Source organism: Fringilla coelebs (assembly GCF_963513975.1).
Source record: "Fringilla coelebs genome assembly, chromosome: 2".
Classification (NCBI taxonomy): domain Eukaryota; kingdom Metazoa; phylum Chordata; class Aves; order Passeriformes; family Fringillidae; genus Fringilla; species Fringilla coelebs.
This window is the reverse complement of record NC_140029.1, coordinates 42,009,001-42,035,244: the sequence shown is the minus strand read 5'-3', so window position 1 is coordinate 42,035,244 and position 26,244 is coordinate 42,009,001. Positions and strand designations below refer to the sequence as shown.

Genomic DNA, 26,244 nt, shown 5'->3' with positions numbered 1-26,244 from the left:
GGCAGCTTTGGAGCACAAGGCCATGTTTGTATCAGGGAAGCATTCATGTGGGGCAGAGAGGATGTACCAGACTGCAAAAGTGTTGTGTGCACAGGCAAAAGGTCTTGGTTTCAGTGTCACAAAAAGAAAGCCCAGACTGCTGCTACAATAGTTAATATTTGATAAAAATAAAGGTTCCTTCTCTTGCCTTCAGTTTCAAGTATTTGTTATTCAGCTTGGTTCAGTTAGGGTTTGGTTTGGAGGATGTTTTGCAAAGAAGCCTTTTCTTTCTGCAGTTCAATCTGACTTGGCCATTTATAGCTTTGCACTGTAGGAAAGAAACATTTTTTATCCGAATGTACATATTTTATTTCGCAGAGAGCAGCAGCTGATTATTTTTTTCTTGTGACTCTTATTTAAACTTTTTCAGTTGTGTCAGTTTGAGTAAAAAGGACAAAGACTTTGATGGATAAAACAAGTTATCTTAATTGCATAGCTAGCATTCTATTCCAATAAAATATGGCTACATAAGAGGGAAACAAAGATTGCCACAAAAACACTGATTTCTTTGATGTCAAAAGGTAGTGATTGTTATTATCTAGTTATTTTACATGGCATGCCATCAAAATATCTCAGTTATTTCCTTCTGTATGTCCTGGTGCCTGTGGCTTCCTGGCATTCATGAACATCAAACAAACCTTTTCCAATATTCCAGACTTGTCCCCACAGCCTTGGCATGGACACCATGGTGGATGTGGCATTTCACATTTTCATCATCATCACTTAACTTGGTGAAAGTGAAATTATTTACCTGAAACTATAAATTTGGATCCTTTTTGCCTAAGGTAAAGGCATTAATCATAACAGTGATATGATCCCCTGGCCCATAGTCCAACAGCCAGCATCTTGGAAATACCCAAAGTCTTTGGGGATTCATTCTGTCTCTTTGTTCTTCATAGGTAGTAAAATGCAGTGAGGTCTGCAAAGAAAATGCACACAAATACCCTCACAATGACAGCAAAGAAAAAAATGTCCCAAGATGCTGCTGTCTGCTTGAAAAAACAGTGACATTTTCTTCCCCTCTTTAGGGAAAAGGAGGAAGGAAAGGAGGAATTTGACTAAAGGAAAGTAAAAGAAAAGGAGGAATTTCACTATAGAGATCCTGCTGGAAACTTCCTTATCTCTGAGCTCCTAAAATGAGGCTTCCAATAAATTTTGTTTGTAGGAACTATATATAATGGGTGTTTAGTAGTTCAAGGGACATGAAAAACCACCATCATAATGTTGTGTTCTCCTGAAAGAGCACAGGAAAAAGGAGAAGCAAATTCAGGTTAAATCATTAATGTTTCAGAGGACACTATTATGATAATCAAGTAACTTCTATTACAAAAGTTTCTCAGAGACAGAGTTAAGACTTAGTGAAATGTGTAGGTATCTTAGCCTGGGAGAAAGGCTGAGAAATAATTAGAGCTAATAAAAAGAGATTGATAACATAGTCAGAAAGTCATTTTCTAAGGGTTCATAAGGAAAATGAGCAATCACACAAACAAATAAATCAATTTCCCTGGCAAAATTGTTGAAATTAAAGTTATTTCGTGAACAATAAAACTATATAAAATAATATTTATTTTTAAAAAATGAACAGGCTAAATGAACATGAGTTTACTCTCTATGTTAGACAGAAATAGCTAATGTAAAGAGCTAAATTTCAAGCAGAGGGACGAGTTATTTAGTAATTGTCAAAAGGATACGAAAACTAGGTAGGAAACATAACTGAAAAAAGGAAACTTTGCTCCGCGCCTTAACTAAAACTTCCTATTTAGCTTTGTACTAACCTTCCAAACATGGTGAAGAATTAACTTTTTCCTGCAGGAGAGTCATGAAGTGGATTAGGACTGAGGAAAAAAATATGGATTCTCAAGAACATGGGCAAGATGGTCAAAGGTTTTTGGTCTTTAGCTTTAGTTTTCTTGAAAAAAAAATATTTTCAATAAATTATCCTATATATATATTGCATAATTTGTAATTTGGAAATAGTAGAAAATAGTAGTACATTTATCTCTAAATCTCTACAGAGAAGGTTGATCTGTTGTTTATTTTATTCTATTTTATGGTTATTGTAAAAAAACTATCCAGAAACTTCAAAGCAGGAAAGATTCATTTCACCATCCCAGAATTCTTTGCCATTTTATCCCAACAAATTGAGTTGTAAGTCATTTTCAGGTGGTTTCTCCGATAAGCTTAGGCAAGTGTAATTTCATGCAGTGCAATTCAGACTTACATTCCTGTGGTGGAAGAGAGCTCATCAGTCTGTCTTCTCCGAGCAAAGGCAAAACCCTTCAGAATTACTTAGTGTCAGATATATTTTCTTTGCAGTGCAACATAACTCTTCCCCAGGAATGGAATATACCTTGTGCTTGTTTCCATTTTTGGTTAAGATCAACAAATGTAATTTTAACAAAGCCTTTACATGAGGAATTGGCAAGAATGAGGAAATTCTAAAAAGGATAGGAAAATAATGTAACAAGAACAAAGATACAAGGTAAATTTATTTGTATAAGAGAAGCCTGGTAGGAGATATTGTGGCATCAGAGGATGGATTCAAAATATGAAGAAAGCTGTTGGCAATAATTTTGTCATGTGGGTTTAATTTCATTGTGCTCAGGAAAACAGTTTTCATACACCTGTTTTAGCTGTTTGAAAATAATTCTAAAAATGTTTGTAGCTTAAAGTCCACTGCCTAAAGAACCCACTGCCACCTTAAAACATAAAGACCACAAATCTCCCTATGCCTCACCCCAAAAGCTTCTTATGTGTGGTGTGCAAACAGCAAGGAGAGAGTAGTCAAAAAGAGCATTTGGAGGTTTTGGTTCCGCTGGAGAACGTGAGGAGGGCTTTTCACAGGAGATCCCCCTGGTTTCAGGGACTTGGGTGGGTGAGAAGGGTGGCGTTCTTTAATTTGGACAAAATGAGAAGAAAGAGGTTCTAGACAAAATCAGCCAACTCCTTAGGCCTGCATGCACTGCAGCCATAACTACTCACCCCTACAACTCTGGAACAGTTTCATTTCTCTGAAACTACTTTTTTTGCTTCTTGTGACATAACCGTACTACTGTCATTGATTACTTACCCCCTATATATGCAATCACTTCTTCTACTGCTCAGTTTCTCTCATTTTTCAGGGAATTTTTAGGAAAGTTGTGGCCCCATAAATGGTTGTATCACTCAAAAACATTTTACCCATGTGCATTATAGTAGCCTGTTTTATATTACAGCTCATTGCACTCTAAAAGCATAAAAGCTTTCAAGGCTGTTGATTCTGCTAAAACTGCATTTGCCTATTGCATTGGACACTGTACACTTACAGGATAAAACAGCAGAGAATAACTTACACTAAAGTAGTCTTTTTCTAACTTTATGTGATATTTCTATGAAGTGTTTTCTCAGTTGTCTAGGGGGGTTTCTATGCGTCATTCTTTGTTTTGATTTCCTCACACCTTTAAATGATAATCCTGTTTTTAATTCTACAGACCAGTCAATGTCTTTTCCAACGGATAAAAATTGCTTACTGGAAAATGTTGTGGTTGTTCATGTGTTTCCTGTTTTATTATACAAGACTGATGGTCTTAAACACAAATTTGGATTCCTAAGTTTAATTACCTAGATTTCACAGAGAGTAAACATTCCGTTTTGTGCTACTTAGTAGGATTTGTTAGGTGCCTGGTTAGTTTGAAATTAGTAAAAGACTCAACTTTGTTCCAAGTTCATAGTTATTTTGTTGGTTGTTTTTAAAACCTTGGTCTACATACCTATCTCAATTTTCACATAAATTAGGAGTTGCAATTTTATGAATAGCTTGTAATTTATCATCTGTTCCTCTTAACACCCACCTTGTCCTCATCATTTACAGATGATAATCAAAAAAGCACAAAACTTGGCATCAAGTATAAAGAAAATCAAATTTAAATTAAATAACACTAGAGGAGAATTGTTATCATGCCAGAACGAAAAAAAAGCTGGGCCTGTAAAATGAGATGAGCTAAATATATACAGTAGCACCCTCCAGACAAAGTGCAAAATTTGCAAATCTTTTTTCTCCTCTTTGAAATGTAAGTGTATTTCACCTCAGCAAAGAGATGTGCCTTTTTATCTTCTTTATTAGGTGTCATATGCATTGTCTAATGTAAATGAAAAATTGTATCATGTGGGCTCAAAATTCCTTTTTCTTTCATGCACATGACATCTTTGCTTCTGAAATCTAATGCAAATAAATCATCATGTCAATGAAAACCAGTAATCTGCACCAAAAAAAAAAAAAAAAAAAAAAGTAGTGGGGGTGGCGTAGGTGGTTAGAATGTGCATCTTCGTGAGTTTAAGAAATAACAGTGCTGCTTCTTTCAGTACTCAGGATCTATTCCCATTTGCCTCAAGAGGAACTTCTACTTCAATTATTTAACTGCAGAGCTCTTTTTTAACAGCTTAGGTGAATTTCCAAATGGACCTGTCATTCTGGCCCTTGAGGCCAGGTGATGTCTTCCACTCAAATTCACATGGGTCAGGATTTCATTCTCAGAAAGTCTTTGCTGCGTTTGGTGGTTTCTGTGAGTGTGAGGACTTCCTGTTACACCTGTAGCATGCAAGTGTTACCAGCAGAGTTGCAGCTCTCATTCAAAACTTGCATCCCCTGCCATTACAGCTGTTTCTGCTCTGCACAGGATGCTTATGAAGATGCAATTTTTGGTATGCATGTATAGCATACTTGTTATGTTTAATGGCTTGGAAGACATTGTCACCTAGAATTAGGATTCTAATACTTCTAGTCCTCAGAAGTTCTGGCTGGATCAACTGTTACACATTTTCCTAGTTCTCCTCTTAGCATTTCTCAATTATTTTTTGCATTTGCTTCCAGGTTGCTTATCTCTTAGTCAGGAAATATTACTGGATGCTGAAGGTGTGATTTCAATCACATCTCTTCTATTTTCCCGACCCAATGAAGACTGTTGCATCACCACTCTTGCCATTAACTTCTCTGTATGTTCAACCTCAAGCTTTCAGCAACAGGTCATGTTAATCCTAGGGAAAGGGCTCCCTCAATACAGTAGTCCATTGACACCAGAGCAGACTTCTGACAATTCCACAGCGAGACCTCAGTCAGGGCAGATTGTTCTGAGCGCAATCTGTCTGGCTGAACAATCTGTTCACTGTCTGGGATCTCCCTAAGCACAAATAAAATATTGACTTGTATTAAGAACTAGCCTTTTTTTTTCTTTTTTCTTTTTTTTTTCTTTTTTTTTTTTTTTCTTCAGGTGTGAAAAGTCCAGGCTTATTGCTGATCTTATTTGAGCATGGCCATAAAATTCATGCCATAAACCAGACACTGGCTGCTGCATACAAAATGAGCCAGCTGTGCATTTGGGACACTTCATTGTCTGGCAGTGTTTACCTTAGGTTTTCTGTCATGGGTTTGCAGCATGGTTTGTTGTGATGGGTTAGCCTGCTTCTACAGCTACTGTATTTGCTTCAGAGGGAAACCTCTCCCTAAATAGCTTCCAGGCACTGGAAACTGCATGTCAGCTTGCAGGAGGGGTCTGGCTCTCATAAGGGACCCCAGAGGTATGTAAGCCCTGTGAAGAGACCAGTACAACTATTTCAGAACCTGACACTCAGACCACAAGCAAAAAAGCATTGCAGGAAGGAGAGCTTATGAGACACTGGAAATCAGACCCTTCCTTAATGTTACCTGAAAAAGGGCAGATTTACACCATACTGTTTTCAGTGAGTGGTTCAGGTTTGTATCTGCAGAATAAGGATAATGGAGATAAGAATGTGAATTTTAAAATAGAGTTTATGAGGCATAAGTTGTTGTGCTCAATTTCACATGTATGCTCAGATTTAAAATAAAAGCATGTTGTGAAAACTTTTAACTTCCACATACGGCAATCGGAAGATTATTGTAGTGAGGCGTCTGTTGTTCATCTTTTTAAAAATATTTTGTTAACTGAAAGTTTATAGCAGAATTACTATATATTTAAAAAAGCTTGTTTGACAATAAATCTTTATTGAGTATTAATCTTCTCTATAAAACAAAATTCAAACATCATGTCAGTTTCACAGGTTTTCCTATTATAATTACCTTTTTCTGCTTTTCATGGACTTAGTGTATACATAACAATGGGGAAATAGACTCTGGCACCTATCAGTGGTAGAAGAAATGCATTTGAAGGGCACAATAATGAGGTTTCCTAAGAAACTTTGGCATGACTGGCCTTTCCACAAGTTTGTTGCTTCTTGCTGAATAGCAGCCACCAGCTGCTACGCATGGCTGACTTCATGAAGAGTTCTAGGAGGGTTTGATTCGTTGTTGTGACTTTATTAATACAAAATCATGAACCTGAATTAACCAACCAATTTAGATAAGACCATCTGTTGTCTAATAAGATGTGACTGTAATTTGAATAGTGATTTTATAATAAGTGTATTACGGGATGAAGGACAAGCAGATATTAGCTTTGTCTCATTAGCTTACAGAAAAAAAGTAGTTAGTTTGCCACTGTGGAACAGGGAATTTTTCTTAAAGTCTTAGCGCAGTTCTGTGTACAAGTTTACCCCCCTGTCTATCTTCTCTACCATACAATAACTTCAAAACTAAAAAGAAAATGGTATTCAATGTACCTTCTGGAACATTCTTGTGGCACCTCTTTAGTGGCAATAAATCCGTTTTGTTCTTGCTTGGTTCTTCGTGGTGCCACTGGATACCCTGACTGCTGTGAAGATGAAAATGCTGCTAGATTGACTTCTAGCTCATCAACATTATGTCAATGTCATCTGGTTTTACTTCATTTAGTTGCCCTGTCTGGTCTATTACAAGAACGGAATGCCAGCTAAGTACTGAGAAAACCTGTCCTTTTCTGGATGTCTGGTAATGAGAAAAGGGACAAAGCATGTTGTAAAGCTGACTTGTCAACTCAAACTCTCCCTAAAGCTTTCTTACGTTTTTATATGGATGTTAGATAATGCTGTAGAGTAGATTAAGCTTTACTACTCACCATTATGCTTTTATTGACCCTCTAAAACTGAATATTATAGAACTATTGTCCAGTTAAGTAACAAGGATAAACCTTTTCTTTGGTCATAAAAACCCAAGCATTAATCCATATGAATGAAGATTAAGACAGAAATAAGTGCAGATTTGTCTGTCACTGATTTTCTAAAAAAAGAAGAATGTTGTATAGTTTCTGGTTGAGCTGTTGCTTCCTGTCATGTCTGAGTGAGCTTGAATTCAGGAAAGCAAAACATATAATTAAAAAGGAATATAGTACTACTAATTAGAAGGTTGTATTAAAACACCACACTGAGTGGTGCAGTCAGCATGCTGGAGTGAAAGAATGCCATTCAGATGGACCTTGACAGGCTTCAGAAGTGGGCTTGTGTGAACTTCATGAAGTTCAATACGGCCAGTTTAAAGGTCTTGCACCTGGCTTGGGGCAATCCCAAGCACAAATACAGCCTAGGCAGAGAATGTATCAAGAACAGCCCTGCTAAGAAGAACACGGAGTGTTTGTGGATAAGAAGATCAACATGACCCAGCCATGTGCGTTCACAGCCCAGAAAGCCAAACACACCCTGGGCTGCATCACAAGAGTCAAATGAAAAACCTTTTCCTAATATCCAACCAAAACCTCCCCTAAGAGTTTAATGCCATTTCCTGAGGTCCCGTCACTTCTCACCACAGACAAGAGATCAGCAGATTAAGGGAGGCAATTTTCCCCCTCTCCTCTGCTCCTGTGAGACCCCACCTGGAGTACTGTGTCCAGCTTTGGGGACAGGAAGGATGTGGACCTGCTCAAGCAGGTCCAGGTAGATGATCACAGGACTGGAGCACCTCCCATATGAGAGCAGGCTGAGAGAGCCTAGAGGAGAGAAGGCTCCAAGAGAACTTAGGGCAGCTTTCCAGTACTGAAAAGGGACTCACAGAAAAGCTGGAAAGGCCTTTTTCCAAAGGCCTGTTATAGCACAAGGGAATTGGCTTTAAACTGAGAAAGGGTAGGTTTAGATTACTCTTAAGGAAGAACTGTGGGGGTGGTGAGTCACTGGAACAGAGAGCTTGCCAGAGAACTTCTGGATGCAGCACCACTGAAAGCGTTCAAGGCAAACCTGGATGGGGTTTAAACAACCCAGTGTAGTGGAAGGCATCCTGCCCGTGGCAGGGAGTTTGGAAACAGATGATCCCATCCAAAGGTCCCATCCAAACCAAGCCATTGAAAAAATCTGAAGAGTTCCTTGAGATGGATATTATGATGTGAAAAATTACATCAACAGGTTTTGCACTTCCATGTTTCACAACATGTAGACACAGGAACATAAAAGAGCAATTAAATACAAAAGTCTCCAATTTCCTTTTGTCTCTCTTCTGTTGCTACTGTCTCAGTCTGAATGCTGAGCTTCAGGGACAATGTTGAGTCTGAACACTAAGGCACCTTTTTGGTAGTCAGCTGGCTATCCCATTGCTTAGTCAAAGACAGAAAACAACCCAGTATCGAAGAGAGAACAGTTCTGGCACCAGGCCAAAGGTGAGCTGTAACGTGCAGGATAACACCTTCCTTGGATATTGGAATGAGGGCACACTGAGCTTGAAAAGCCAGAGTGCTTTTATCCTCCAGGAAAGCAAAGAATCTGAAACTGATTCTTTTTATGAAAAGATCCAGTTATTGTATTGACTTTTTCAGAGAGGGCGGACAATGAGTTTTCTGTACGATTTAATGAAGTATCACCAGAGAAGAAATTACATAATATGAAATCTTTAGACGAGATTGAAAGAGCACATTTTGTATTTCCAGAATGGTAAGGATTCATTGCAGCTTCACATTTCCTAACAAACCCTGAAGTGAAAACGATGTCTCTCCATAAATCCTACTGTATCATTTGGACAGGGAGCTGCTTTATGCTCGCATTCATACGGTTTTAAAGCTATAAAATAGTATCCACAAAATTTTCTGAAGCATTTCATTTTTCAGTAAATCTGTAAAAAGTTGTAAGGAGTGGGAAGCCTTTTGTATTTGCAAGAGAAGAAAGTCTCAGGCAGCAAATACAAGGTAAGCAAAAGAAAATGTATTGCAGATGCTGATCATTGACTTGGAGAAGATCAGAAGGTTCTTTGCACATTAAAAAAAAATACATATCACCAACAGGGCCACAAGTTTGAAAGTAATATTGCAGCATGTTAGTCATGTTCAGTTTATTTTCTTTGTGTCTCTGTATGTGTTTTTCCTAATAGTACTTTTTTGGATTTATGACTGCAATCAAAATGCAGTATTTACTTCCAAGGAATATGCAAGGCTTAAAGTAAAAGGAAATTGTTTTTCAGCAAAGGCTGAATATGCAAGTTAAATAAGTTAAATATGCAAGGGTTTCATTTAATGGTTTTATACACTTTTGGGCAAGGCTTGTTACATCTGTTACACCTTTTAAAATGGAATATCATGTCTTCTAAATGTTAATTCTGTTGAATACCAGGAAGCAGCCATTGAAGCCTTTGGAAAGGGGAAGGTAAAAAACCTTTCTATTTTAAAGGGAAGGTTATAGTCGAGGTTAATTCAGAGTGTCATGAAAGTGTGGCTGTGACAAGATTTAGTGACAATGTAAGGCCAAATTAATGCAAGATCAGTGGCCTGACTATTGATTCTTATCATGGGATCCTGCTGAAATGAAGTCATTATTTAATTATACTTTTACTTACACTATAAATTGCTCCCAGAATAGACTGCACTTGATTTTGATGTCTGCAGCTCCATCTTCACTTTTCTTTTGTGCCCATAAATAAGTAGAGAGTTAATATAAGCACTCCACAAAATTTTCATTTCTTGTACTTCACATGCTGTCATTTTCCCAATGTTTTGATTCTTCTATTCAGAACAGTTTCTAATACCAAATAATTCTGGGTACAGAAGCCTCTGAAGACTGTGAAACCAAAATTTCTCTAAATTTGATTTTAAAAAATCAGTGTTTGAATGGTTTTCCTTTTCTTCTTGAGTGTTTTCTGTAACAATCTTTTGAAGTAGACTAAACTTACTGTTCATACTAAATGAAGTAATTTAACTGGGACCTAGAAGAACCTAATAATTGCTTTATTGGGACTTAAGATACAACATCAAAGCTTTGCTATAAAAATCTATATGGGAAAGCTCAAGCACTTACAGAATATCAGCAACATTCACTGAACAGTCAAAATTGCATTGTTTCCCTATTTTATATTATCAGTTATCAATATAAAATATTTATATTTGATTCTCTTGATTCTGAATCAGATCTGTTTGGAAAATGTGTGGTAATAAAACTTGTAATTAATTCAAGTTGAATTTGTCTTGTGGACTAAGCCCCACATTTTTATCAAAATAAACAGATTTAAAAACCCCGCAATTGAAAAAATAAGTGCAATGGTTCTATGTTAATAGTTGGACTCTAAGACATTTTTTCCAACCATATGATACCATGAAAATGTGACTGGTTGTCATTGTAATGCTACTGTTTAAAAAGCAGCATGTAAAAATGGGAAGAATTCACATTTTAAATGCAGGATTATGTTTGTCATTTTTAGAACATGGAAGTATGTACTTCTGTGCTTGTATAATGCAGTGAAAACACAGTCTGGCTCAGAACAAGAATCTTAAATAAATAGTAATTTTGAGGAAAAAAATCTCAGCTCAGTGGAATAAAGTTTCATAAAAAGTAGGTGAGAGATTTAGAATCATAGAATATTGAGTTGAAAGTGACCCAGAAGGACACAGCTTGTGGTCTCATAAAGGACCTCCCCAGAAGTCACAAGATGTACTTGAGAGCATTGTCCAAAGGCCTCTTGAGCTCTGTCAGGCTGGTGCTGTGCCCACTGCCCTGGGGATCCTGTTCCAGGGCCCAGCCACCCTCTGGGGGCAGAACCTTTCTGTAATTCCCAACCAAAACCTCCCCTGACACGGCTCCAGGCCATTCCCTCGGTCCTGTCACTGTCCAGAGCAGAGATCAGTGCCTGCCCCTTCTCTTCCCCCATAAGGAAGCTGTAAGTGCAATGGGGTCTCCCCTCAGTCTCCTCCAGGCTGAGCAGACCAAGTGACCTCAGCAGCTCCTCATGTGGCTTGCCCTCTAGATCCTTCACCATCTTTGTGACACTTCCTTTGGGCGCCCTCTAATAGCTCTATATATTTCTTTTATTGTGGTGCCCAAAACTGCACACAGGATTTTGAGGAGAGGTTGCACCAGCTAAGACTATAGCAGAACAATCTCTTCCTTTGACCAACTGGTAATACCAATTAATCAGATAAAGTGAGCAAAATTAACTTTTTTAGATTTGATCAAAACAATGAGTAAAATCCATCTGCAGAATTTAATCTGCTTTTCATTGTATCCAATCGCATTTACAAAAGCTTCATCTCCACAACTCCTTTTTTGTTTTGTATTTTCTTCTTTTTAAATAAAAGAATATTAACCTAGATCTTTTATAGAGCATAAAAGATAAACATGTAACAAAACAAGCCCAGCCTCTGCAAGACTGTACTGTACTCTAAGTCAAGATATCTAACTCTTACTTAGCTCATATTGTGGACTTTTCTGTTTGGAACATTATTCTCATTTTAAAACTTCTCTTATGAGAGAGAAAGAGAAAAAGCAGCTTCTTAGTTGAGTAATTAATGAAATGACTTCCTTTAATAACCATCTCGAGTTGTCACTTGGTATTTAGGCATTCAAAAAATAAACAAATAAAATGCAGCGCATAAGGGGTTTGCTTGCTCATTCAGTAGCATGGGATTAGCTATTAAATGATAATACAGCAAGATCATTACGTTAAAACCCATAATATTGAAGAAATTTCTTTTCTCTCTTGTGCACCTATGTTCATAAGTAATAGCGTTAAAATTTTCACATTTTCAACTGCTGCAGAGGGAATATATAGATTTTAATTGGAGTGATAACATGTAAAGCATTTTGTTAGTGCTCTTCCACTGAATGGAGAAATCCAGCTCTAGTGAAACTTTTTCTGGTTCAGCTTGTCTTTCTGTGGCCTTGACAACTGTAGGGCGAGAGAGAGGAGTGGGAAGAGAGGCTGATTCCTGTGCTTCAGGATTTCAGTCTTGGCTAAGTGTGTTTTCTTTTGTCTTTTTTTTTTTCATTTCTTTAGCTCTTTCTCATCATAATAGGTGCCCAGCAGTATTTTTGTTCCATCTCTAGCAGCAGCAATGTCACTGATCTCACCATTTTGTAAGTGTGTCCACACAGCCAGTCAGGAGTCTTACAGGTAGAACAAGATATAGAAATGGGAATGAGATATATGGTTTGTAAAGGGCTGATTATAGTAAGAATCCACTTCCTGGAGTACTCTTGTACAAGGGAGCATTTCTACAAGGTTATTCTGTACATTTTTGGCTTTTTATTTTGCTACAGCTGTCTTTTTAAAGCAGTGCTGATTTCACAGTGGTATTCCTGTTGTCTTCTTCACTGAAGGTGAATAATATTGCTGCACTGAATAATATTGCATGACTCCCATCTTGTGAAATACCTTTGTGTTTTGGACATGACAGACTTTCCTTACTTTTAAAAGGTTTGGAAAGAGGTTGTGGTAGAGTAGCTGACAGTTCATCCATACCGGAGATGATAAGGATGAGACATCATTCTGCAGGCATTATAAATGGATATCTGGCACTGAGAGTGCCTTTATGGTTTGAGAGTGTTTATCCCTGTGGTTCTGGAAACCAGACCACTAGGTGGATTATATTGCTGTACATAAATTGCATTCCAGCATGTTTAATAAATCAGGTGGCTTAATCAAATAAAGACAAATGGCAATGGAATAGGTTAAATACAAATTTACTGCCAGGTAGCCATTAAAAAGCATTAGATATATTTTCCTTTTACTGGGTTGTCTGACTTAGCCAGCAATAAATTCAGTCATTTTTCACTTAGAGACATGGGTCAAATTGTTATTCAGTCCAATCTGTGTGGTCTTTTGAGGTTCAAGATGAATGGGTTTTTTTCATCCAGCAAGGACTGACATCTTATTTTACAAGCTGTAGAGCTTCTTTCACTTTCTTAAAGGAGAACTTGGTATGCTGAGGGAGAAATACACAAATCCTTTTCTTGGTCTAGTTGCAGGTGTGTTAAGGACCAGTGCAGTCAACAGGGCAATCAAGACTGCCCTATTTTTTTTTTTAATAGAAAGACTGTGACAGTCAACTGAGAAGAATGACACCAGCAGGGACAAGGGCAGTCCCAGGTACAAACCTTCCCCCTTTTCCACTGCATCTCAGGCTGAGATTTCAGGAGTTCTCCATGGAGAGCATTGCTGCAGCAGCTGCATCAGGCCTTCAGTCAAGGGCTGGTATTGTGGTCATTGACTGCATCACCAGAGGATCTGTGGAAGCACGACAAATCCAGAGTCCAACTAAAAAAAGATGAAAGCACACAGTGTGGTTTTATGCACAGATATCCCATCCTCACATGCAGTCAAGATGTGGCCACAATAGCTGGAAGCACTGCACTTTTGGGCTGATGCATGGAGTGGATGGAGGAAATGTTTACTCTTTCCCATGTCTTCCAAATCCACTTAATATAAAATCTTTAAGCTGGGGATGTATCAGATAATAAAGTGATAAGAAAAGATGATGCACTTGATCTTAGCCAACAGCTGGGAAGTGTGCATCTGGGACAGGGGCTTCAGTGCATACTGCAGAGCCCTTCTGCCCACTGAGGATGATATAGGATCAGCACTTCCAAGGGCTGTTGGCAGATCTAAAAGATGACACATAAAAGAATGATTTCTTCACCTGAGAAAGTAAGAACTGTAAATCAATACAATTACAGTAGTTCATAGAGATAACTGAAATTGCTGGGGTTTAAATTACTCTGGCAAAATTTCTGAGCAAAAGAAAATAATTTTAGGCTATATTGCTTACCTCCCTAATATCTTCTTTTATTTTTCTCATTTATAGATCTGCTGCCTCTTAGATACTAGTCAGCCCTACACAGTGGCTCAGTTTTGGTTAAAGAAAAAAGTAATCTGAATAACATCTTACCTGCTGAGAATTTATGAGGAACAAGATATTAAAAATATTTCCATATGGTTGTAGATGCTCTTCCTGGTTTGTACATCAACCTAAAGTTCACGGTAGGTTAAATGAAGATTCAATAGCAAACTTTACATACAGTCCATCTCTAAATAAAAGAAAAATCTGATTGTCAGATATATTTAAATATATTAGGTTTGATCTGCTTCCTGCAGGCATAAACAAATAACCAGCTTAAACTTGACAAATTGTCTTTTATTCAGTACTTGCTTCTTTCAAACCAATGCTACAATGTCCTTACTTTCCATTGGAATTATTTCCCAAAAATTACAGTACCCAAAGTATATTATTATAATACTAGGTATCATAAAAGCAATTTGCTGCTGCAGTTCACCCTTCTGCTAGCAGGGAAAAGACAATGTGTCTAATTTTAGGTTTTTTGATACATGATTTCAGGTTTTCCTATGTTTATGTGGATCTGAGTGTGAAGAAGGAAGAAAGTTGAATCTTTTACACAGGACTAGTTTGTTTTAATATGTAAAACATTCTCTGGGAAATTATATACTTGACTTCATATCATGTAGCCATCCAGTGCTAATACTTTGGATCATGTTTTTCTTTAGTGTACAACTCAGAGACAAAATGCTGAGAAGAATCTTTGTTCATAGAAACATTTATTCTCCTAACTATTCTTGTTTTAATCACCCCCCTATGCTTCAGTTGTAGTGTCTTGGAAGTAAGACACACAGACACTAGGGAGGATCCCTCTGTTCTTTATGTTTTGTGTCTATAGGTAAGGAGTTATGTGGAAGGATTAAAAGGGAAATAAAAGAAAACAAAATTATGATATGAATATTTACTCTCAGCTATTCAGTTCTAAAAACTGCAAGTGCGATACTCAGCAGAAATGTGAGCGCACATCCCATAAACAGGTCATTCCAGACCATAGTCATCATCCCAAGGTGCACTTGAGCATCTGCTAAATATTTCATTTATATTTACAAGTAGCTCTCTGAAAACCTAACAAGATTATTGACAGACCATAAGGAGGAAATGTTGACATGGATCATGTGTGATCTCACGTGACTTGGGCCCACGTAATGTGGTGGGCATTTAAGGATCCTATAAACAAATGGTGAACTATTTTTAAGTATTGCTCTGCTACTGTGCTGCACTGAATATATTACCAATACTTTGTGATTGATTATTGGAACCCAGCGAAGTATCTGACTAGGTACTTGCTGGGATACCTTCAAGATCTGACATCCTTCTTCCCTTTAGAACTCAAAGGAATCGTTAAATATTTCTGTACTTACATATGATTCACACAGAATTTGTTTTACTGTCCTGTCTGTTGTGATCCATCTTGTTCTTAATTCACATAATGATATTGAAAAGGAGAATAAGCAAAATATTATATTCTGTTTGGTCCAAGAAAATTGACATCTTGCTTTTTACTGGGCTGCAGGGTCTTCAGAAAACAGTCCCTCTTTAAAGCAGGCTTCTCATTCCTTAGTGCCTTGATGACTGTGTGTTGTACCTAACCTGTCTCTGGCACGGTGTGACCAGCTTACTGGGAATAATCAGAGTGAATGTTTTGTTTCAAAACTGAGCACTCTTTATTTGGTCTTTTGATTTTCATGTAGAAGGACCAAGAACATGAGCAACTTGAATAATCTTGTTTGATTTCAATGGATGTTCCTTAGCCTCTTTTCCCCAATAGCCCCAGGCTAGTAATGAAATTTTACCACTTGAATTTACCTGAAAAATGTTCAATATAGGGATATGATGAAGCTTAACAAGTAGGCAAAACCATCAAACTTGGACTTTCCTGCTTCATTACTCCTACAGTTTTATTTCTTTCTCTAGTAAGAATACCCTCCTTTTAGTACTGATCTACCCAGTTCCTACCTTTTGTCACTGTGAATATGCAGCCCAGACAATTTACCAATTACATGGGAAAACAGCTGGAAGGAATCTACATATGCTTATTTGCTCTTTCTAGGAGATTGCCATTGTCAAGTAATTCCATAGTGATCACATTACTATTTAGTGACCACCTTACTATAAACTTTAAAGTGTCTTTTGCTTTGACTCCACGTTTCTTAAAGCAGGAAGGAGCGGGGAACAAGTTGGGTCAATCTGTTGTCACTTGTCACCTCGAATTATTGCATAACTTATCATCAGCCAAGACTGCCAATATTATGTATGCATTTATTTCTTTCTCATGAGTGTGTTGTTGCTGACACTGCATAAATAAGACATCCCCCAGCCCTTTCCACCACTCTGATTCATGCCCTTTTTAAGTCAGTGAAGCAATTCACACATCAGTAGACAGTGAAAGAGAGGTGCTTGTGAATACTTCTGAGTGATCAGAGCAGTTTTGCCTCGCTCTCTCTCTCTTTGAGAGAACTGCTTTTCTTCTCAGGTGCTTTTTGGTTGGCTTGGTGAATCATAGGCAATCAGCAAGAATGCTCTCAGGTATATAGTCTGCATTTCAAACTTCGTGGGTGTTGCAAGTAGGATGACTTTGACCATTCTTCACATCACTTTCTTATCCAGATACTGCTGCACAAAACGTCTAAGTGCACGATTTGATCATTATCTCCTGCTGTGACAGTTCTCTTTCTCTCAGAGCTTTTCCTTCTGCTTATCTGGGGGTTTGATTTCCAGATTATCAAGGACTTCCCTTTCTATTTATGATTTGTACCTGGGCAATACTTAACCTACTTCTCTACAGCGGGTGGTTTTTTTTTTTTTTTCTCATCGGGAGCACGAATCTGAAAGAAATGAGCCCACTCTCTTCTAAGTGAGAGGCAGTTTAGATTTTTTTGCTCTGAGAAGAAAGCAGAGTAGCTACTTTTTATTAAGAGAGTGTCTTAAAGTTTATGTTCCAGAAGAAATGATGGGGTTTGAAAGCCTAACAGCTGTGAGATTCCTTCTTTGTTTCTGTGTACTGGAAAACTTTTCACCTTCTGGGAGTGGATGGAAGAAATTATTTCAGAGATTTTTTCACCTTAGTGTTGTCCTCAAAATTCTAGGAAAGTAACAGATGGAATCTGTACCTCAAATTCTGTTTAATGTGGGATTACTCTAAAAAAAGATGAGAAAGATAAGTATTCTTCCACAAAATTTGCAGGGCAGATTTTTCAGCTCAGTGATATCTCATGGGATGTAAATCCTTGTATCCTGGAATATTTTCTCAGCTTGCATGTTTGTAAGTCAAATAAATTTTCACTTCCACCAAGTTTGTTTGAATTTAATTATGTTTCTGACAGGTGAAACAGGATTTAAGAACATTTTAATATTTATATCTGAGTGTTCAAACATTTTTTTTTGTAAAAAAAAACTTTAAAGTGTCATTCAGAAATTAATCAAGAGATTAAAAAATAAGCTTTGCACAAAATATTTTGTGACTACTGCTTTTCAAGTGGTTTTCTAAATTTAGATTTTCTGTATTCAGATCATCTGATAAGTAATTTTCCTAGTTTCCTAAAAATAGAGGAACCTATTCTATTTATCTGTAAATAGAGCTTCAGTCTCACCCAAGTAAACATCTGAACATTTTGTCCTTGTCGTTTTTTGCTCTTGACTTCTGTAGGGAAATTGTGAAATTCCACAACTCACCTCTCCAACAGTTTTTTATTATTTGATCTTCAACCTCCTGCTGTAATCTCTTAGAGACTTCCAGCCACTATTTTCATATGGCCACTTTCACAATTACATGTTGTGATAACTTAGGCAAATTATAGATAAGAGTGATGCCCCTAGGCAGTGCTCAAAAATTCTGATGCACAACTTTTAGGGGTTTATATACTTAAATCCCTTTATAAAGGAATTCCTTTATTCCTTGTAATATTTCATGGTTTCTCATCTGCTAAACAGAGGGGCAATATTAGTACATCTTCCAGAATTATGCACACGCTGGAACACAACTGAGATGACAAAATAAGTCAGAAAAATGCCTCAAATTTTAATAGGCATTAGAAAGAAAAATAGTTGCCATGTTTCTCATGATTTCAAAGTCATGGATATTGGCAAAGGACATCTCAGTTAGACAAGAAAAATGGCTAAAATTTTCTCCTCTTTCTTAGTGCTGTATGGTTGTTATCAGGTAGTAAATGTGTCATTTTTGTTGTTACATTATAAAACTTATCTAGGGTTGAACTATATTGATCTAAATTTTTTCTAATTATTTCATCTTGTACTATACATTATACATTTGCTAGAAAAATATTTTCTGGGATATTAATATATTACAATTTAAATGACCATGTTTTGTCTCATCATATTAATGAGATATACTATTTTAGGACTGTGGGAACCTTGCAGCTCCTTAAAGGGCCGTAGTTTTTTATTTTCAGTTTGATATAATTCAAGCATGAAGTCATAAGCACTAGTACAAAGCTGTAGTACTTAAACCAGCTCTTCTAACTTTCAGTCAATTGGGATGAAATTGTTAATAAGACAGCTATTTTTGTCTTGACGAGGTTAGTATTAGACTAGACTTTTGGTTGACATAAGCAAATACTCTCAAATTTACCTTCTACAACATAAATTCCAAACTTGGTATGGCTGATGCAATACTTCTATTTTTGTATCAGATGGTGCTGTAAAAGCAGTGAACTGAGGTCTCAGCTTCTATGAGCCAGTCTGAGGCAATGAGAAGTACTTCAATAGAGCATTCAAAACCTTATTAATATTTCTATGTAGTTATAATTGGATACATACAGACATAATTTCATCTGAAATCCACTGAAAAGAACTTTCTTGATGCCTTGACTGTTAAATTAAATCAGCAATAACACAGTGTTCATGAAAACAGCCAAAATATGGACAAAGAGAAAATTTAATTACTTGGATCCAACAGCGAGCAGATCTTTTCTGAAGAAAAGAAAGAGCAAAAGGAACAAAACCATCATTACCAGCTAAGCTTTACCTGCTTTTCCCTGTAATAAAAACAAACAATAACAAAAAAATCAATAGGGAGTAATTGTAACATGTGGAGAAGATAATGTCAAAGGAATATGGCAAAAAATAATCACTGATTGCACTGAAGTTTAGTCATTGTCCTGAAGTTAATTAAAGATGAAATTAAAGAAAAAGCTTAGGATGTGTGATCCAAAGGTTTCTAATAATCTTGTGTGCCCTTTAAAGTGTGCATTGTGATGCATCTCAGATCCTGGTTACTTCATTGTTATGATGGGTGGTCAGAAATTACAGGTTTTGCGCTTGGGAGAAATCCTCCGTACTATCACATTGAATGCAATTCTTAATTAAAGGTTTTTTCTTCTTCCTTTTCTTCTGAAATCACAAGCATGAACAACTAATCCTTATGTACCCTTTGATCTTTATATAGAATATTTGATAGGAATGCTAGAATTAAACTGTGGAGAATTTTGGGACAATAATGCCTAGAATTGTACCATGGAGTTCTCTACAGATTAACTTTCTGGTAAAAGAATGTAGGGAGACCTCTTGAAGTTAGTCAAGACATTCTAATACATGCAAGTTAAAACTCTGACCTGGTCACATACATAAGCATTTCATTGTGCAAGGATAGTGAAGGACTGTAAAATCCGTGTCTCTCGGGCTGTTGTTTGAGCCCACTCCGGCTATGGGCCCTGGCCCACACGGTCCTACATGGACGAAAGCAAAAGGCGAGAAGTGCTCTTCTCCCCGTGGGGAGGAGTGTCCCGTGTTTTGGCTTGGGAAGGGACACCTCAGACTGTGGCGACCCTCCAGGTAGGAAAGAGGCCATTCTCTCCTTGCAGGGAATTTTATACCCAAGGAATGGGGGCGGGCGAAGAGGACGGCAGCCATGGGATACCCTTGAGGAGGGGCGAGGGGAGGGGTAGCCAGGGGACAGACCACCAGGGGCACAGGGCAGGGGGGTGTATGAGCGAGAGGCCGTGTGATGGGAAAAGGGAATAACATTTTAAATCACCCAGTGCAAAACAACTACATCAACTGTTTAGTGCAATCCAACAAAGGACCTAGAGGGGAAACCACATGAAGAGCAGCTGAGGTCACTTGGTCTGTTCAGCCTGGAGGAGACTGAGGGGAGACCCCATTGCAGTTACAGCTTCCTCATGAGGGGAAGAGAAGGGGCAGGCACTGATCTCTGCTCTGGACAGTGACAGGACCGAGGGAATGGCCTGGAGCTGTGTCAGGGGAGGTTTTGGTTGGGTATTACAGAAAGGTTCTGCCTCCAGAGGGTGGTTGGGCACTGGAAAAGGCTCCCAGGGAAGTAGTCCCAGCACCGGCCTGCCAGAGCTCAAGAAGCTTTTGCACAATGCTCTCAGGTGTGACTCTTGGGGATGGTGCTGTGCAGGGCCAGGAGTTGGAGTCAGTGATCCTTATAGGTCCTTTCCAATGAAACATATTCTATGATTCTGAGACTCTAATCCTACATAAACTCTTGAGATAATTAGGCCGTGAATAAAATAATGCTTGGGAAACTTATTCATTTTTCTATCATTAAGTAGATGGACTATCCAGAAATCCAAAAATAATTTAAGGATGCCAGTACCTCATTTTCTCAGACAGTGTGCACCATTCCTTTGCAGGACATACATCAGCTTGCTGAGTGGAAAGCTGGATGATTTAGCCAATGCTCAAGTGTTAAGGACAGTGATTCCTTTCAAAATTCTCTCCACTCATGGGCTGTTTACATGGGATTGCAGGAATACACCTCACCCTCATCTTGAACACCAAATGGGAAAGAAGTAGAAATTTCCAGTTTTAATCCGGCAGCTTGAATGTAAATGCATCTGTAAAGCTTGTGAAGAACAAAATCTAATCCTCTTCTCATTCAAACTATGGTCAGTTTTAGAGACATTTTTAAGGAGTATCTATTTCTGTGGCCAATTGACTAGACTGGCAGGTTCCTCCCAGCAGTTTCCCCTACAAGGTCTTCATGCTAAGGAGTGACTCCGTGGTTTCCAGTGGGAGGAGCTCCTTTGGGTGCACAGGAAACATGGGAAGTATGTGTGTTCCCTGATGTGATCTCAGTAGTGATTCATTTTGCTCGTATTTACCAAATTTTACTTTATGCCAAGAAATGACAGGGTTTGGACCTAAGTATGGTCTATGGACTTACTCTGTGAGTTTAGGTACATTCAATATACCTTTGGAAGAACACCTTATTACCAAACAACATATACCAGCTACTCTGGTAAGGAAATCTCCTATAAATAAAAGAGAAACCATGTCTCAACGTATTTGATCTTCTAGAGGTGACCGGTTGTTTAATAAATTTCTTTGATTTTTTATATCACTAAAAAAAAATCTGTATTTGTATACTTCACAAAGCCAAGGATTTTGATTATAAGAACAGGTCAAATACATTACAAAGCAGTCTGCAAATGCAGTGTTACAAGAGAGTAAAATTTCCTGGCTTTTACCCAAATAAGTTCTCTCCTCAATTATTTATATTTGCAAGTTCACCTTTGCAAAATCAGTCTTCTAGATGAAATAATATTCCTCCTAGACTTTCTGAAGGGGGAAAACAAGTGTTCAGTAATGAAGCCCTTAAGAATATTGCTTTTGGGGTTTTTTGCATGTATGCAAAACATGCATTTAGGTAAAGCTGAAGCTGTCAGAAAATGTTACAAAATGCAGTAATGTAACATGTCCTGAAGCAACTAGGCTCAATCAAAGCTCAGAAAGGCACTTTTCTGATGTGCTCTATTCCACGTTCACTTATGCTAAAATGAAGCTGTCCTAGTCAGTCAGGGAGACAGCACGCAGTAGTGAATGACTCCTCTACCACAGTTTCCCCAGTTATGTCATTCAGTGTGATCCAACTGATTTATGTGATTTACGTATGAACCAGTTATTTCTAAACTTTGAAGTCTATGCAAATTTCTCTGCTGTGATTACTGTAGAGCCAATTGCAACGTGTTTAAAAAGACAAAAAAGAAAAGAAACCCAAAGTTGTACCCATCCAAAAATGCTACTTACTGAAAAAAATGTTGAAACTCCTGAGCTGAGAAACAGCTCTCCTCAGGAAATTCAGGTTTTGAGGTTTTGAATACCTCTGAATGGCATTAATATCTGCTTTTTGACTGGTCTGCAGAAAAGTACTTAGGTCTGAGAGACTCTAAATATTATTTTCTTTTAAGATGGAAATGAGAAATGGCCTTTCAAAATGCATTTCATAGCCTTTTCCAGCAGCAAAAAGGTGGTTGAAAATCAACTTTCTGTGATAATCTTCAGATTTCAGGAGTTCATAGCTTTCTAAAATACTCACACTCTAAGTTGGATTCTTCTTATACTTTGGTTCTTACCGAGATTTCATAATCTTAGACCAAAATTTGACTATTTTTTGCATGAGGGATAAGTCAGCTGTTGTTGAGGGAAGAAAAAGATCTAACTGTATTCTTTGAAAAACAAAAGGTACAGAAAAAAACAGCTGAAGCTTAGGACTGAAATCTGGCTGCTCACTGAAGACTAGGTTCAGAAAAGCACTTAACTGCTGTAATACAGCATTTAACTTTTAGCCTTCAGACTTCTAAAGTAACTGTGCTATTTGTAATATTTCCCTGAGCCACAGTTTGGATACCTACAGGCACACCAGTACTGCAAAGTGACAAGTGATTATGGAGCAGGATTGAGAACAAGACTCATCCCTTACTCGGGTCACAGCTTAATTGTTAACCCTCTTCACAAATGTGTTTTGGACCTCTCCACCTGTCTCCCCATGCAATACACTTTGGGCAGGATAGACACTGTCTCCAGAAACCTACATGAAGCTGTCTGTCTTGTTGTGGCCCCCTCCCTTCTTTCAGAGCGGGGCAGAGTGTAGTCTAAGCCCTGTGAAACCTCCAGTCTCACTTCAAAACACACAACATTATATTTAGCTTCCTTTTACTCCCACTGCCTGTGCTACTGACTCCTATTATTCAGAACACTTTAAGCTGAAAAATAACCACCCAAAATAATAATTGTGTATTTTAGTCACTCAGGCACTAAGTAGAACCCGGGGAGGTGCAGTGCCAATACGATGTGGTAGTATGGGATGTGGCCAGCTTGGAGCAGAAGGTGTGAGCAGAAAGGGAAGTGAATGCAAGCCAGCAGGCGCAGCAATTCATCTATGCTTGTATTTTATGTCACCAGTGTAGCATATTCTGAAACCAAGTTCTGCAACATCCAGCTTGACCAGCAAGGATCAGTGAAGGTTCCAGGGGCTTCTCCCATCTTGGAGGTTCACTAAAGGACTACTGGACACATTTTTATGAGTGTTTAGCAAACTTTTTCTTGTTCAGCTTCAGTTGCGAACTCAATTTGATCTATTTTGGTCTTGGTTCTTCAGCTGACATCAGGGTTCACCACTTATAGTAATATCAGGGACCCTGACAAAGGGAAATGATTGGCATCTGATTCTAAGGTTTTGGAATGCTGAACACTTACTTTTTTAAGACTGTACTATATTACAACTATATTAAAGAGATAAACTATATTATATTATACTTACTACAAAGAATACTAAAGAATATTAAAAAAAACTTGTGTCTGTTTCTTGACAGTTAGGACACAGCTTTTTTGATTGGCTAAGGAAACAAACCAATCTTCAATAGAATCTAATTACTAAATTCCTTCAGGTAAATAATTTTCTAACACATTCCACGTGTGCAAAACAACAGGAGCAGCAAATGAGATTACATTTTTTTTCTCTGCTTCTCTCACATCTCTCTGTTCAGAGGGCATGTGAATACCACAAGGATCTGCTTGTGCTAGTCTTTGTCAGAGGATGATGTAGATAAGTCAGATGCAGATATAAATAATATGACAGAGGCTTCTGTAGAAACCTTCTCTTCACTTGGACCCACCTGTTGGCTGCTTCTCTTAAAAAAGATATTACTTCACTCCTAACATAAGCAGAGGACCTTGCTTTCTTGTAAAATGCTGTTAATGATGCCACCATTTTGTATGAGGTATTAAGATACTCAGGCAAGATATAAGACACCTGGGTCCTGCTCATTCTTTTTGAGTGGTTGGAAGTTATCCTGACGTCTTCACAGTGGAGTATGACCAGAAGTACTCTGTTAAAGGACATGTGTAATGTAACAAGAATTTAAGATTCACAGGGCCTGTGTAAATAGATACTCTAACTGGCCTTTAGGGTCCTGTCCTAGCAGATCTGGGACATGATCTGGATCTCTGGCAGAGCAAAGCACAATCACAAGTTTCCTCGCAGATTGCTCTTGTTATAAAATAAGGCTCACATAAATATTGATGGCATCTGCTCTATATAAAGACAATATAAGAAAGGTAATATATAATATAAAGACAGAGACTGTCTTCTCTCTTTTAGATATGTTTTTCAAGAATCAGATTGACCGGAAGTTTTTGTGTAAGATAAAGATCTTATAGGTATGCGTCAGCCCAAGTACCAAAATGGATTTGGGAAGGTGTGGATGGGAAAACATGTGGATTCCAGAATTTAGGAGTCAACTAGGTGCTGATAACTTGGCATTGAGAAGACTGTTGGAAGAGGGAAGAAGCATAATTTTAGGCATGAAAGGAACCTAACTGATAAAACTCTCAGTACTCACAAATAGAAATATCTCTAGCTTTAAGCAGCAATTTCAATGTAAATTTGAAGATTCTGTTGTTGACCATAAATATAAGTATTCTGCTTTCTTCCTTCTGTGATGCTAGTCTTTTTGTAAAAATTGACCTGTTCTAGGTTTGGAGGTATATACAGCAGATGTATAAATGACTCTAAAAAGTCGTTCTGAGCAGTGAAAATAATAAAGTCCACCTTTCTTTGAATTTGGATTTTCTGCTGTTCAATAAGGTGTTCAATAAGGAAGTTTCCCTGTGTGCTTTTTCTAACCAATGGGTCATTCATAGCATCATTTTCAATGTGGATTCTTTGATATCTATGAGGAACTGACCTCATGTTTCACCCTTTTCCTCAGTAAAGGCAATAATAGAGCCTCTCTCCTCTTTTTCTCTCAATTGTCTGTTTAAAAGAAAAAACATGTAGTATCTTAATATTCTGAGACTTGAAGTGCTCAGTTAAATTTGATTGAAACTGGCTGATGGTTCAAAAGCTGTTGGAAAAGGATGGATAAATATACCTTCACACATGCCATCAGTGTTCTGCTAGTAAAGTGCAGAAGTTAGTCCCTAGGAACTAAAGCAAAAATCCTTCTGAGCATATTCAGAAGCATGTACTATATCTCAGAACCATTTTAATTTAAAAATGTCCTGTGTAAAGACTATGTTCTGTATAGTTCTCTAAAAATCAATGATTTAACATCAAAAGGGGAGAAACATATTCCAGAGAAAAAGAAAAGAAACATAATTTTAGTACAATCCTGAAAATACAAGCGACATCAATCAGCTCAGCTTGTACCACTGTAGTGCAAAGTTGGATTCATGCTTTCAGCACAAGTTACCATTCTTATGGAAAAATAGTTTAATCCCTTCAAATTCATATCAGTAGAGTTACATTTATTCATAAACCAACAGATTGAGTGAAAGGAGTGCCATTGCTTTGCAATCTCCTGTCCAGGAATTTTGAAATCACTGAGGAGCCTGCAGCTTTTTGTCATTGCTCTAGATTGTCAATCTGCATGAGATACTTGTGCTCCACTGCACCATGGCAAGATGTTAATGTGAATAGTACCTAGTGTGCACTTTAAATCCAAGTTAGAAACTCTGGCCTCAAAATGTACATTTTACCAGTACATATGAATTTTAAAGTCTGAGATTAGAAAGTTAAATACAGAAGAGAAGTTCACACATGCTTACATGTGCCATGCTGATGTGAAAATTGAAATGCATTAGATTGTCTATAATGCTTTTTGTCACTTGAGATGTCGAAAGCATTCCAAAAAAACCAAGAAAAACCCCAAACAAACCCTGTCTGATCTCTTTATGAATTTGTCTTAGAAAGAAGTGTATTTTTGTCTGAAAACAGAATGATATCCCTTTGTCATCGTGTAGTTCAGAATAAATTTATAGAAACCGTCAAGATTATCCTGGATTTACTGTGCTTTAATAAAGAGGAGATTTTAATCCAGTGCTGGTGTGACTGACAGGTGTAGTTTACATAGGAAGAGTGAGAAGCCTCCTCAGGATCCTCCATGTTAGGATCAGTCAGTTACTACCCAGCTGATTCCCTGGATGTTTTTCCCTTGCTTTTCCAGGAGATTTTGTGTGGGAGGGCTGGGGAGGCAAGCGCTGCTGTCAGTAGGGGAGT

At 37.7% G+C, this 26,244-nt stretch overlaps 1 protein-coding gene across 1 annotated transcript in view; it reads left to right on the top strand.

Annotated features, from left to right (window-relative positions):
- The window catches only part of GPC6 (glypican 6), a gene marked incomplete at both ends in the record, with an annotated part of 714,974 nt that overhangs the window by 492,079 nt on the left and 196,651 nt on the right, over nt 1–26,244 (top strand). The window lies entirely within an intron of this gene.